This window comes from Lontra canadensis, unplaced genomic scaffold (genome assembly GCF_010015895.1).
Source record: "Lontra canadensis isolate GAN:19392208 unplaced genomic scaffold, GSC_riverotter_1.0 scaffold31, whole genome shotgun sequence".
In the NCBI taxonomy this organism is placed as follows: Eukaryota; Metazoa; Chordata; class Mammalia; order Carnivora; family Mustelidae; genus Lontra; species Lontra canadensis.
Genome location: NW_022631025.1, coordinates 13,533,448 through 13,545,479, shown reverse-complemented (window position 1 = coordinate 13,545,479; position 12,032 = coordinate 13,533,448). Strand labels below are relative to the sequence as shown.

The window sequence follows — 12,032 nt, the reverse complement described above, 5'->3', positions numbered from 1 at the left end:
TAGCTATTGTGATGATGGTCACAGCACTATGTGGCAGTTACTATGCTAGACACTAGGGATTTGAAGATGAATGAAGAATAAGTCAGTCCTTTGAATTTGCTGATGGCTGCTGATTGTTGCTAGTTCTTGGGTGCTTTAACAGTCTTTATTGTTCTGTGTATGTCTCTGTAAACCATCCCTTTGGTAATTGTTTAAATACTTTAGATTAAGACTTCCATTTCATGGTGGGACCCTGATGGCATTTATGGTTTAATATAAAAATGCCCCTTAAAAACATATATAAAATATTGTTCTCAATAGCTTTTATTTGGTAAAATCCACACTTTAGGATGCTATGTGATACTTATCCTGGAAAGTTTGTCCCCCTGTAGACATTTGTGGTCCTCGGTGGATTCACCCTTCCCCTGTCAGATTGCATAGGTGGACCCATGTGAGATGAATTTATGTGGTTCTCCCAGGGGAGCTTCAAAGACTGCCTTCATCTTTGTTTTTGTTTGTTTGTTTGTTTGTTTGTTTGTTTGGGGGGAGGGGTTTTTTTGAGAGAGCATGAGTGGTGGGGGAGTTGTAGGGGTAGGAGATGGGGCAGAGGGAGAGGGAAAGAGAGAATCTTAAGCTCCCTGACTCAGGGCTTCATCTCAACCCCCTGAAAGCATGACCTGAGGTAAAATCAAGAGTCAGACACTTATTAACCCACTGTGCCACCCAGGTACCTCAATGACTACCTTCATCTTAATAGAAGCAACCTCTGGTACATGTTTTGGTTCTTCATGGAGCCCATGTTCTCCATCTGTGGAAATAGAGTTAAAATTTTGAAGGAGGGATCTTTCATTCAGTTCTTAACAACCCTACCACTGCCCCCATGAAGATTCCTGAAAACATCAGCACTGCTCACTCAGATGAATTCTGCCCATGATTATTCTCTATTCTTTGTATGTTTGCTATACATCTTTCTCTACTACTGTAATTAAGCTTCCCTGAAAGGAAGATATGGCAAAGCCAAATAACAAAGTTAGAACCTGAGATACTTGAAGAGTAACATTCCAGAAGCTCCAGAAAAAGTATTTATTTGGGCTTCTGGAATTCTCATGTAGTCACTGGGTATCATTTTAAGTAGCAAATTTTTGGAAAGAAAATGTAAAGAATTTGAAAACCATGAGCAGGTTAATTAGCCAGTCTGAAATGTGGCTTATTCATGTGTAAAATGAAAATACCACTTAATTTACAGGGTTGCTGAGAAATTAGAAACAAAAACAAGTAAAGGATATAGCCACATGCTGGCACGGACCTGTTCAGTGGTTTCTAACTGTTAGTACCATGATTACAATTTCTTAACCTTTCCTGGGGGTTCTGCTTAGATGTATTCCAAACTGGAGCTGTCTCAATAATGCATTTGGTGAGGTGAGGAAGGATCGTTTCAATTTATACCAACTGCCAACCTTAAATGAGCCCATGGAATATATCACTCACTATTTTAAGCACTTATTTTTATTGTCTCATCTACTGATAAAAAGTTCTTGAGGTAGGTTATGTTATTCCCATGTTAAGTATAAGGAAAGAGGCACAAAGAGGTTAAGTGACTTGCCTGTGTTCACATGGCTAGTAAGAATAGGGGTAGGATCTGAGTCCAAGCGGTCTGACTCCAGAGCCTGAGTTCTTCACCAGAAGGCTTTTCACTTCCCAAGAACGTGGAGGTCCTCTGGAAGCTAGAGTTGATAATATTGCCTAAGAACAGTAGATACTGAAGTCAAAATTACTAACTTCAAAAATATGGCTACTTAAAATCATTTCTGGAATAAAACAGATTAAAATATTAATTATAACTTAATATCTTTACTTGGGTAAATACACATCATTAAGTTATAGGGTGTTTTTTTTTAAGATTTGTTTATTTATTTGAGAGAGAGAGCAGAAGCAGAGGGAGGGACAGAGGGAGAGAGAGAGGATCTGAAGCAGACTCCCTACTGAGTTCAGAGCCCTAGTGGGGCTCCATCTCCAGACCCTAAGATTAGGACCTGAGCCAAAACCAGAAGTCAGACACTTAACGGACTGTGCCACCCAGGCACCCCTAAGTTGTAGTTCTTAAGTGCATCTTCAGTGCAAAACACATGATAGGAAAAACTGTTTCTTTTTTCAGATATGACGTTAGGAAGACCTTGAGGAAAAGTATATATTCAAAAGATTTAAATTTCCTTCAAATTGTTTAATTAAAGATGAGATTTTTCTTACTTATTTTAGGTCAAGGAATTGTGTGATTAGAAGCTGTAAAAGGACAAATGATTCTGGGGAAGATTATGGAATCTGACTTTGCATAATCTTTCAATCTATTGCCTTTTTTTATTTGCCTAGATCCAGATAAAATATAAGTGTAATATTATGTAAGCTCTCAGACTCAGAAATAAAGTAATAGTTTAAAAGAGAATTAAGAGATTCTGGAAAACTTACAGAGTTAAATGTCTTGTAGCTATTTTCTCTCAATAGCTATTAGGACACAAGTACATTTTGTTTTGTTTTTACTTTAAAAGTCAGCATATAAAAGTAGACAATGTTAAACATTGGATATAGGTTAAGTGAATAAAAGTTGATCTTGTAAAGGGAATACTTTTAGGATATTTAAACAGTATAAATTAATTGAATATAAATTAGTGATTTCCTGGAGCTAAGGGGAAAGGATTCTGGGAAGTAACTGCTAATGGGAATAGGATTTCTGTTTGGAGTAATGAAAATGTTCTGGAATTAGATAATTAATGGTGACTGTTGGACAACTTTGTGATACTTAAAAAACAAAACAAAACACTGAATTATACACTTCAAAAGGGTAAATACTATGTAAAGATTTGTGAATTATAGCTCAACTTTGAAATAATGCTTAAAAAGTCAATTATTGTAGAATCCTCAGATGTGAAAGGTAGGACAGGTCACAGGAATCGAATTTTGGAGCTGGAATCAATAAAGGAAACTTACCACACACACCCACACACACACACACACAAAGTTCATGAAGCTCAATAAACTGGAAGAACACAATTAATCTGTGGTTACTCATGATTCAAGGGCAATCTATTCAGAATGACCACATTTTCCAAAACAACAACAACAAAAAACATTCTAACAAAGTGCAGTGACTGCCCTGGTTCTTTATGCACAACATGATATTAGAAATACAATTTGGATATCCAGCTGTTGAAATTGGAATATCTAGATTTTCAGGTACTTAGGAAACCAGCAGAACAGAATGTTTAGATTACAGTTATTCTGGAATATCCGAAATTACTCATTCACACCTCTCAGAATTCTTCATTGACTAAAAGCAACTGTAATTAAAAATATGGCAAAACAAGCAAACAAAAGGATAAAATGAATATATGAAAGAGTAAGCAATGCTAAAGGAGAAGCTGAAAAATGACTCCCCATGGGAAGATGAACCAGGAACACACCCTCGGGATGATGGGTCCTGGGAGCTACTGGAGGGTTCCTTTCAAGGAATTACCATGGACATAGCTCAGATTCAGTCACTTCCCTGACTTGTTGCCCTCTGCTTAAGAGTTGTATTCCTGGAAGAGAGAGCATTGGACCATCATTTTGTCTTAGAGAAGGAGGAAGATTACCTGGATTGACAGTCCTTCTTTGATTGTATACAATTGAAGAGTCAGTTGCTGGGGAACTCTTACCAAATGACTGGAGACAAACTCAGCTAGATATGCCGATCTCCAAGCTCAGTGGAACCTGCTGGAATCGTATAGAAGTTAAGAGCTAACTTGCCTGCATTCAAATTCTGGCTGCTTCTTACATGAGTCATGTCACCTTGGATAAACTATTTACATTATTTGTCCTTTCATTTACTCATTTGTGAAATCAGATAATATTACCCATCTCTTTGATTTGAAACTTAGCCCAGTATCAGATACACAGTAAGGGATTTATATGAGATAGATAGATAGATAGATAGATAGATATCTATCTATCTATCTATCTCATATATATATAAAACATTGAAATATGAATAATAGGCACTATATATATATATCTCCATCCTTACAAAGTACCTATTCAAAAGTTTAGAAGATTGTAGAGTAACTATTTCTTGTCAATAGAAGATAAATCAAAGTGATATAATTACATTAATTTAAAAAGATCGGTGATTTTGCTGTAAATCAGATTGTGTTCCCCAATTCAAATTGGTCCATCTTACTTATAGTTTTATATTGAAGAAATAGTTACTTTTGTTTGTTTTTTGTTGGGAGAAAACCCTTAGCTAAATTCAAACTATTTACCTTATTATTTGTTTTTTAAGCTGATGTTGATTTTGTCTAGAAAGCAAACTTCACAGCATCAGCACTTATACAATTACTTATATCCCAAAGAATGCCACATATGTATGTATCATACATTATAAGATTTAGTTGGTGCTTACTGTATCAGCCTAGTAACAATAGGAATCCATAATTTCATAGAGTCATTAATCATTCTTACTCTTTTAACAATAAGCTTGACAGAATGGATTGTCATATAGAAGTCAATTTTCAAATAAACATGATGAAGTAAACAACAGAAAAAGTGAGAAAAACACACTAGACAACCTTTATTTTTCAGTAAATTTGTCAACTTACCTTTGTGGTTAAGTTCAATAGAATTCTTACTTCTGTTCTTGAATTAATAGTTTCCTGTGGTGGCTTCTAAATAGTTATCCATAGCTGAAGGTTTTAAATGTTCTCACGGAAACAAAATCAATCACCTATCTCTAGATTAAGAGGACTAGCAAAAATAAGACCCAAGCCCCACTTTCCAAGTCTTCCCTACCATACCCACAGAGAAAGTACTTCCAGCTGGTATCTCCCTTCTGTTCAAAAAGACAGCATTTGGAGGAGGTGCCCAGAGTGGTTTTCACTGAGCTACTTGCATCAGTTAGGCTCCCAACATGGAAGCAGAACCACCATGAATTTTCTAGTATAAGGAATTTATTTCAAAAATCAAGTCTTACACAAACAAAAATCAACAAAACGTTTACTCACTTAACCCCTAGCCTCTAAGAACAAAATGAAGTAGAATAAATCCACAGGGAGAAATGGATTTATCCAAATACTTATACAAATATAAAACTTCAGTAGTTGGGGCAAAAAATGAATGTATTCCAGAAGTAAGAGTTGTTTCTAGTAGCCCTAAAAAACAATGGTAATTGAAAAAAAAAAAAATAAAAAAAATATATATATATATAGTTTAAAAGCAATTATAGGGGCACCTGGGTGGCTCAGTGGGTTAAGCCTCTGCCTTCGGCTCGGGTCATGATCTCAGGGTCCTAGGATCGGGCCCCGCATCGGGCTCTCTGCTCAGCAGGGAGCCTGCTTCCTCCTTTCTCTCTCTGCCTGCCTCTCTGCCTACTTGTGATCTCTGTCTGTCAAATGAATAAATAAAATCTTTGAAAAAAAAAAGCAGTTATAAGCTGGTGGTGATTAAAATTTAAATCTGATTATTTCCCCCTAACTTCTGACACTAAGAATAAGTCTGAGGAATGCAATTTTCTCCAGTCTTCACTAGTTTACAGGTGTAACTGGAAAGAAAACATGGTAATAGGAATCTGGCTCTTGATAACATCTTCCCAAATCACTTCTGCCGCCCACCACAGTTTGATGTTCTTCTGAAGGCTCTCATATGTTTGCAAAAAGTCAGCTCCCCCAGGTGTTGCTCCTTCTTTGCCAGCTATGTCCTGGATTCTGTTGTGTCTGACTGGCACTGGCCGTCTTTCCCCAGGCATCTGGGGGCATTGCCATATCCTAAGGACTCTCCCCAGTGCTGCACAGAACAAGATTGAAAGAAGTCATGCTCAGCTGCCCCAAAGTGACGTGAGAAAATACTCTTCACTCCCATTTTGCCTTTTGTTTTGCATTCCCAAAAGTTTAGTTCCCAAGTAGGACTGTGTCCTCAGAGTGCCTCGTGAAAACTTATCTCCCTGCTCCTATCTGTAGTTCTCTCTCCACACTGCTCTGATTCCAGAATAATCTGGAGTGGGGATGGATTTGGATACAGACTGAAGGGTGCCTTCATCTTTCCTCTGGCACCCTATCTGCTTCATAATATTTAGGTCTCTGAAGTAGCACAATCCAATAGAAATGGAATGTGGCTATGGATACAGTTTAAAATTTTATTTTTTAAACTATTAACTTTTACCTAAAAATTTAGAGACATAGATGAAATTAATTATAGTAACATTTTCTTTAACCTATTATCTTCCAGGTATTGTTTTAGCATCTAAAGTACAAAAATAGTTATTAATGATTAAGTTGACATATTTATACTAAACCTTTGAGATCCTATGTCTACTTTATACTTAACAATGCATCTGTCGATTTAGACCCGCAGCATTTTAAGTGCTCAAGAACCATACACAGCTACTGGCACTATATTGGACAGTGAAGCTCTTAAAGAGCCAGGAACCCCATTCCACCTAGGTTGATGCTAAAACAACTTAATTTCCCCGTCAACACTACATGTAAATTGAAATAGCTGAACAGTTTCTTGGAAAATAACAATAAATGACTGTCACTAAAAATAACTTTCATTCTTCAGTTACATGGATAGTCCACCTTCTCATTCTTTACTATTGCCTTTGATGTTTGTAATGAACATTAATATATTAAATTCAAGGCTTCCAGAGTCATAGGCAGATAAGTTCTTTAGCTCTGGGAAGTATCTGGGTCCCTTTATGATTTTTTTTTTAACAAAGTAAAATCTAAAGTTCTTCCTACTCAAAACTTCTCTTCAACAGATATGTCAAAAATGACAATATCTACTGGTGCTAAGACATTATTTCATGATGGGGAGTTGGCTATCTTGACCCGACCGAAAATGTGGACACCTAAGCTTTATTTTAGATATTTATATCTTGCTCTGTATGAACTTAATCATTCATTTAAATTCCCAATCTTGTGGCTAGCTGAGAACCTAATTTTTTCTATGAAAAGAGTTCAGAGATGATAAGGAATTATAAATTAAGCGAGGAAATCAGGCCTTTAAAAATCATACTTTTGGTACTACTCTATAACTATTTTTGTTGTCAGTAGGTTATGCTGAACTTTAACCATTTGTTCTCTCCCAAGTAATGACCATCCCTGTGTGTACAAGTTGTAGATGGTGGAATAAAGGGACAGTGTCAATTCCAAGACAGAACTTCAAACTCTCCAATAAGTGATCTTAAAGTGACACGCATTTAGCTTTTTAATCCTGAGAATTGTTTTTAAGGAAGATGAAACCTCTGCCCTTAGCCATTTGGCACTCATTTGGAGCATTATGTAGAAGAGTTTGTAGGTGCCTTACCTGGCCATCTGATCTGGACCTTTAAGTTCAGTCTAGAAAAATAAACATCCGGAGAAGTTTAACTCATTTCCTATTCATGTATGGTTTACTTGCATCTTAAAAAAAAAAAAAAAAAAGCATTACACCACCAGCTCTTTCTGCACTAAGATACAGGGTATCTGTGCCTTTGCTGGGTGATTTAATGGTCACTAAACAGCAGGAAAGAGTGCTCACCTCAGCAGAAGATGGGAACGCAAAAGCTCGGTAACATTGTCGGAGCACAGCTGGGTGGTTAGGACATTGGCCAGTAATTACTAGCCAGTGCAAAAGAATGAATTCTAAATGAGAGGATGAAAAGACCAAGGCCTTGGGGATTGGATTTTTCAGAAATAATTAACATAAATCAAGAGACAGGTTAGGTTTGACCAAAATACAAGAGGAGACATATTTTTAAGCTTTTTCTATGTCAACATGAAAATGTCTGCAGCAGCACTTGGATGCATTTCCTTTCAATTCTGTCACAGCTGCAGTGTTCTATTACTGCTATTGTTAATAATAACAACAGTAAGATTTTCCGTAGTAGCTTTCTCCTCAAGTCTTTAGGACATCAGACAGGAGCTTCCAAATTCTGTGGATAACGCTTAACCTGATGAACATTACAAAATGTGAAATTAGTGAAAAAGAACAAGGTGTTATCTTGTGATAGGAAAAGAGAACAAGAGATGAGTTAGAACAAAACAGAATGAAAAAAGCAAAGGGAGAAATTATCTGTTAATAACTAGCTAACATAGCAGACAAATTCACACTCTTTTGGCCAGGCTTTTCTGGAATAACTTGGACATGTTAATGAGTAGTCGTATTTGAAAGCCATCACATAAGACTTTTAAAAATTAAAAGCTATAACCAGTTTTACTTCCTCTAAACTCTAAACTTAGGCCAAGTGTTAAATACACCATAACCATAAGGTAAACTGGGAAGGAACTGAGCACTAGAACTTTTCACATGAAGTTGAAACAGAGGCTTAAAAAAAGATGAAACAGATGGAAAGGGAACAATTCTTTAAAGAAGTCGTTGCAGCTTCTGTTAGGTAGTGTTCGCCTTGGACATCTGAGATAGACTCCTGAGGTGCTACCTGCTTTTGTCTCTGTCTTGATTTTCAGATTCATGAGCCTGTACTGGGTAATCATGGACAACACTTACCAGATGGCTGCTCCAGGCCAAGCCTTTTTCTAAGCACTTTACATGGATTAATGATTCAGTATCACATCCTCATGAGGTAAGTGGCATTATTATCCACCCAACATTTTGGATGAGAAAACCAACATTCCGCAAAGTTTAGGGACTTACCACACAACACATAGCCAGCAGGTTGTGGAGCTGGAACTTGAGTCTGACTTCAAGGCCCAACTTTTTAAGCACTACATTATACCGATAAAAGTTGTAAATAAAGTTGCCAGGAACTGAGGAACCAGAGCTGGTTTGCTGGGAGCTTTATGCGGATGCTGCATTAGACGAAACAGAATAATCCATACTCGTTTCTATCTCTAAGAAGTAAAATTCTACCAGGGCCTGGTGACATCCCATTTTCATTCCTCTGCATACTCCCTTTGCCAATATGTGTTCCTTCTTTCCATCTACCTTGAATCTGGCTTCACACCACTTTATGTGTATATTCATATAAACTCTAGCTATCATTCAGTTAGCCATTTTAAGTCCTTAGGGTAAGCTGGATGTATCATATTTCTTTAAAAATTAAAACAGTGCTTTCCAAAATGAGGTAGAAATGCATAATGGAAAAAATCTTGCCTAAATATCTGTAGTGACAGGATTTTATGCTCTGCCATCAAATGAGAGCCCAACTCAAATGAGGTTTGTCCAGGTATCAGACAGTTTGACCCAGCTTGCATCAGTTTATTTTCACCATTCCAAATGGTCTTATTGTTGGGCTGAAATAATTATCAGCTAAGAGACTAGAAGAGTCCAATAGAAGTTTGGAACTCTCACAATCAATACTGGTGGGTGTAAAGTCCCACTGGGAAACAATGAAAAATGTACTTGCTAGATTTCTAACAATAGGTCAGATTATTGCTGTGGCATTTCAGAAGCAGAGGCTTCTGAATTGTGTATTGCCGTATGTGCTGTTCTTTCTGTAGAGTGGTTGTTTTTGTTCCTCTGTTTTCTCAACATTCTTTGGGAAGAAGAGTAGGAATTAACATCAACAGCTCGTGGCTTATGTTTTGATTTCCTTCTTCTAAGTAAGCTTCTTCATTAACGATAATTAAAATGAATGTGCCGCCTTCTTACTCAGCCAAGGATTTCTGTTTGGTCCAACTATATAGAAATATAAGATATCAAGAAGAGATAGAATTGGGGAAATTAAATAGCCTTCTGAATTAGTCAAAAATACCTAAAAGTTATGGTTAAACCTCAGCGTGGAGAGTGTTAGAATGTGACTGTCTACGTCAGGTGAATATGAAATACAAAGCTTTTGGGGGTTAATCCTTGTCTCCTTCAGAAATATCCTTAGGCCAAAAGGAAATGAAGCAGTGAGGCAATAAATGGCTTGAAAGAATTTTTACTTTTTCTTTAGGCAATGGGGAATCACTGAAGGATTTTAAACAGGAATTTTGGTCATAAGTTAATTTTGGAAAATCCTCTTTCATAGAAGATGAATTGGAGAAAGCTGAGGCTAATAACCATAAGAGCAAGGGAGGATGTGGTGGAGTTGGTCTGGTGGATCTCAGTGGGAGAACTTTTTCCCCTACTGGGGATGGTTACCCACATCAAGAGATATTTTGGGTTTTCACGACTAGGGAGAAGGGGTGCTTCTAACAGTATCCATTTGGTAGAGGCCAGGGATGTATCTAAAAATACTACAATGCCTAGTACAGCCTGCCACTACCAGGAATTATTCAGCTCAATTTGTCAGTAGTGCCAAGTTGAGAAATCCTTTAGTCCATGCAAATGATAATGAGGGGCTAACCCAAAGTTGTAAAAAGTAGGAACAAATATTTTTAGGATATACAGTCAATCAAACTCAAGAAGTGATCAGTGAGAGAATGTGGTCAATAAGAGAAACTGTGTGGTATTATAATGGGTATTGGACATGGATATTGGAAGATTCTTGGGTCAATGTTACCTACATGCAAAGAAGGAAGTGAGTGTGGAAAGAAGGAATTTCAGTAAAAAATGATAGGTTGGGAACAGGACATTGAATTGCAGGTGACAGAGACATTTTATCTGCTTCACATTAAATTGTATAAGTCTGAAAATGAGAATAGAAGCCTATTTTGAAGATACAGATTAAGAGGGTATCAACAGATAGCACTTGTAATTAGGGGAATAGATAAGATGCCAAAGAGAAAGGATGTGGGAATGGAAAAATAAGTAATGTTGAGGGAGGGCAAATGAGCAGGCATGGTTAGAGACTGAGAAGTCATGTTTGGCAATAAGGAAGGAGAACATATTCTGTTAGTACATCTCTGCTAGCCATCAGTAGCCCCAAATTTGAGCATCTATGGCCTCCCTAAGTTCTTTTATTCTTAATAATTATTAACCACACAGGAATTCTCTTTATGTGAAGAGGGAAAACAGAGGAATTCCAAATTGCTATTAGATAGGCATTTTAAAATAAACAAAAAGATAGATATTCACAAGAAATGAATATGAACATCCTTTGATAAATGAAAACACTTGCTACAAAAACTTCAGCAACAACTTCTAGCTGCCAGTAACAGTTGTTTGATTAATTATAACCTATAATAAAGACTTGATAAAGTTTCATAATTGATTGTTAGGTTTTAATGTATTTTTTATGCCCTGTTTTTAATGCTAACTTACTCTGTTTAAGAGAAATCTTCATAAAATTAATTTTCCAGTTACTTTAGTCAGGAAGTAATTAAGGATATGACAACATATCTTGAATTAACGTATTTTGAAATAATAAATATCATGGTAGAAGATTGATCTCAGCCAGTAAGAAATAAATACAAGTTGTGTTTATCTTCTGTCACAGATGCTACTCTCTATTTCTTAGTAACATCTATCTTACCTAAATATATTTTCTAACAAGTTATACAGTGATACTTACTAACCATAAATAGATTAGCATTGCTACATATAACTCAGATAAAAGGGAATTAGCAACAAATTTGTTACTTCAGGTATCACATCCTAGCACATACTTTGTGTGCCCACCTTTACCTTTAAATTCTAAAATGTGAGGTTAAATATGTGAGTTAGATCTTCATTTATGTTCATGATAAATCCATTATCTCTGTCACTCATGCATTTATTTTTAGTTTTAGTTTTTTTCTCCTGATAATGGGTCCTGTTCTTTTTGCCTCTTTGCCTTCTTACTAATATTGTATTGGATGCTAGACATTGTGACATTACATTACTGCATGTCTAGAGTGTCTTGCTTTCTTTCAAAGAATATTGACATGTATTTAGCAGGTACTAAAGTAATTTTGGGTCGACTTGATATTTTTGAGGAAGAAATGCTGACACTGTTTTGTTGTTTGAGGCCTGTTTTTACTGTGTGGTCGTTGTTCCAATGTAGCTTTACTCTAGGGCCTCTTTAATCCTGCTGCTAAAACATTACTCTTCAGGAGTCTATACCAGATCCTCTGAGTATTCAACAAGATGCCTCCAATCTGCCTTGTTATAACTTGTGTATTCCCAAGACTTATGTAGGCTCTGCTAATTGTACATGCTTGGTGATCCTTTGCCAACCAGATCAATTT

General features: G+C 36.5%; 1 long non-coding RNA gene across 1 annotated transcript in view; it reads left to right on the top strand.

The window, feature by feature from the left end:
- Positions 1-8,492: 8,492 nt before the first annotated feature.
- The window catches only part of LOC116873027, an 82,661-nt gene continuing 79,121 nt past the window's right edge, over positions 8,493-12,032 (top strand). The window contains exon 1 of the long non-coding RNA XR_004383726.1: positions 8,493-8,563. This is a non-coding gene — a long non-coding RNA (uncharacterized LOC116873027). The remainder of the gene's footprint in view (positions 8,564-12,032) is intronic.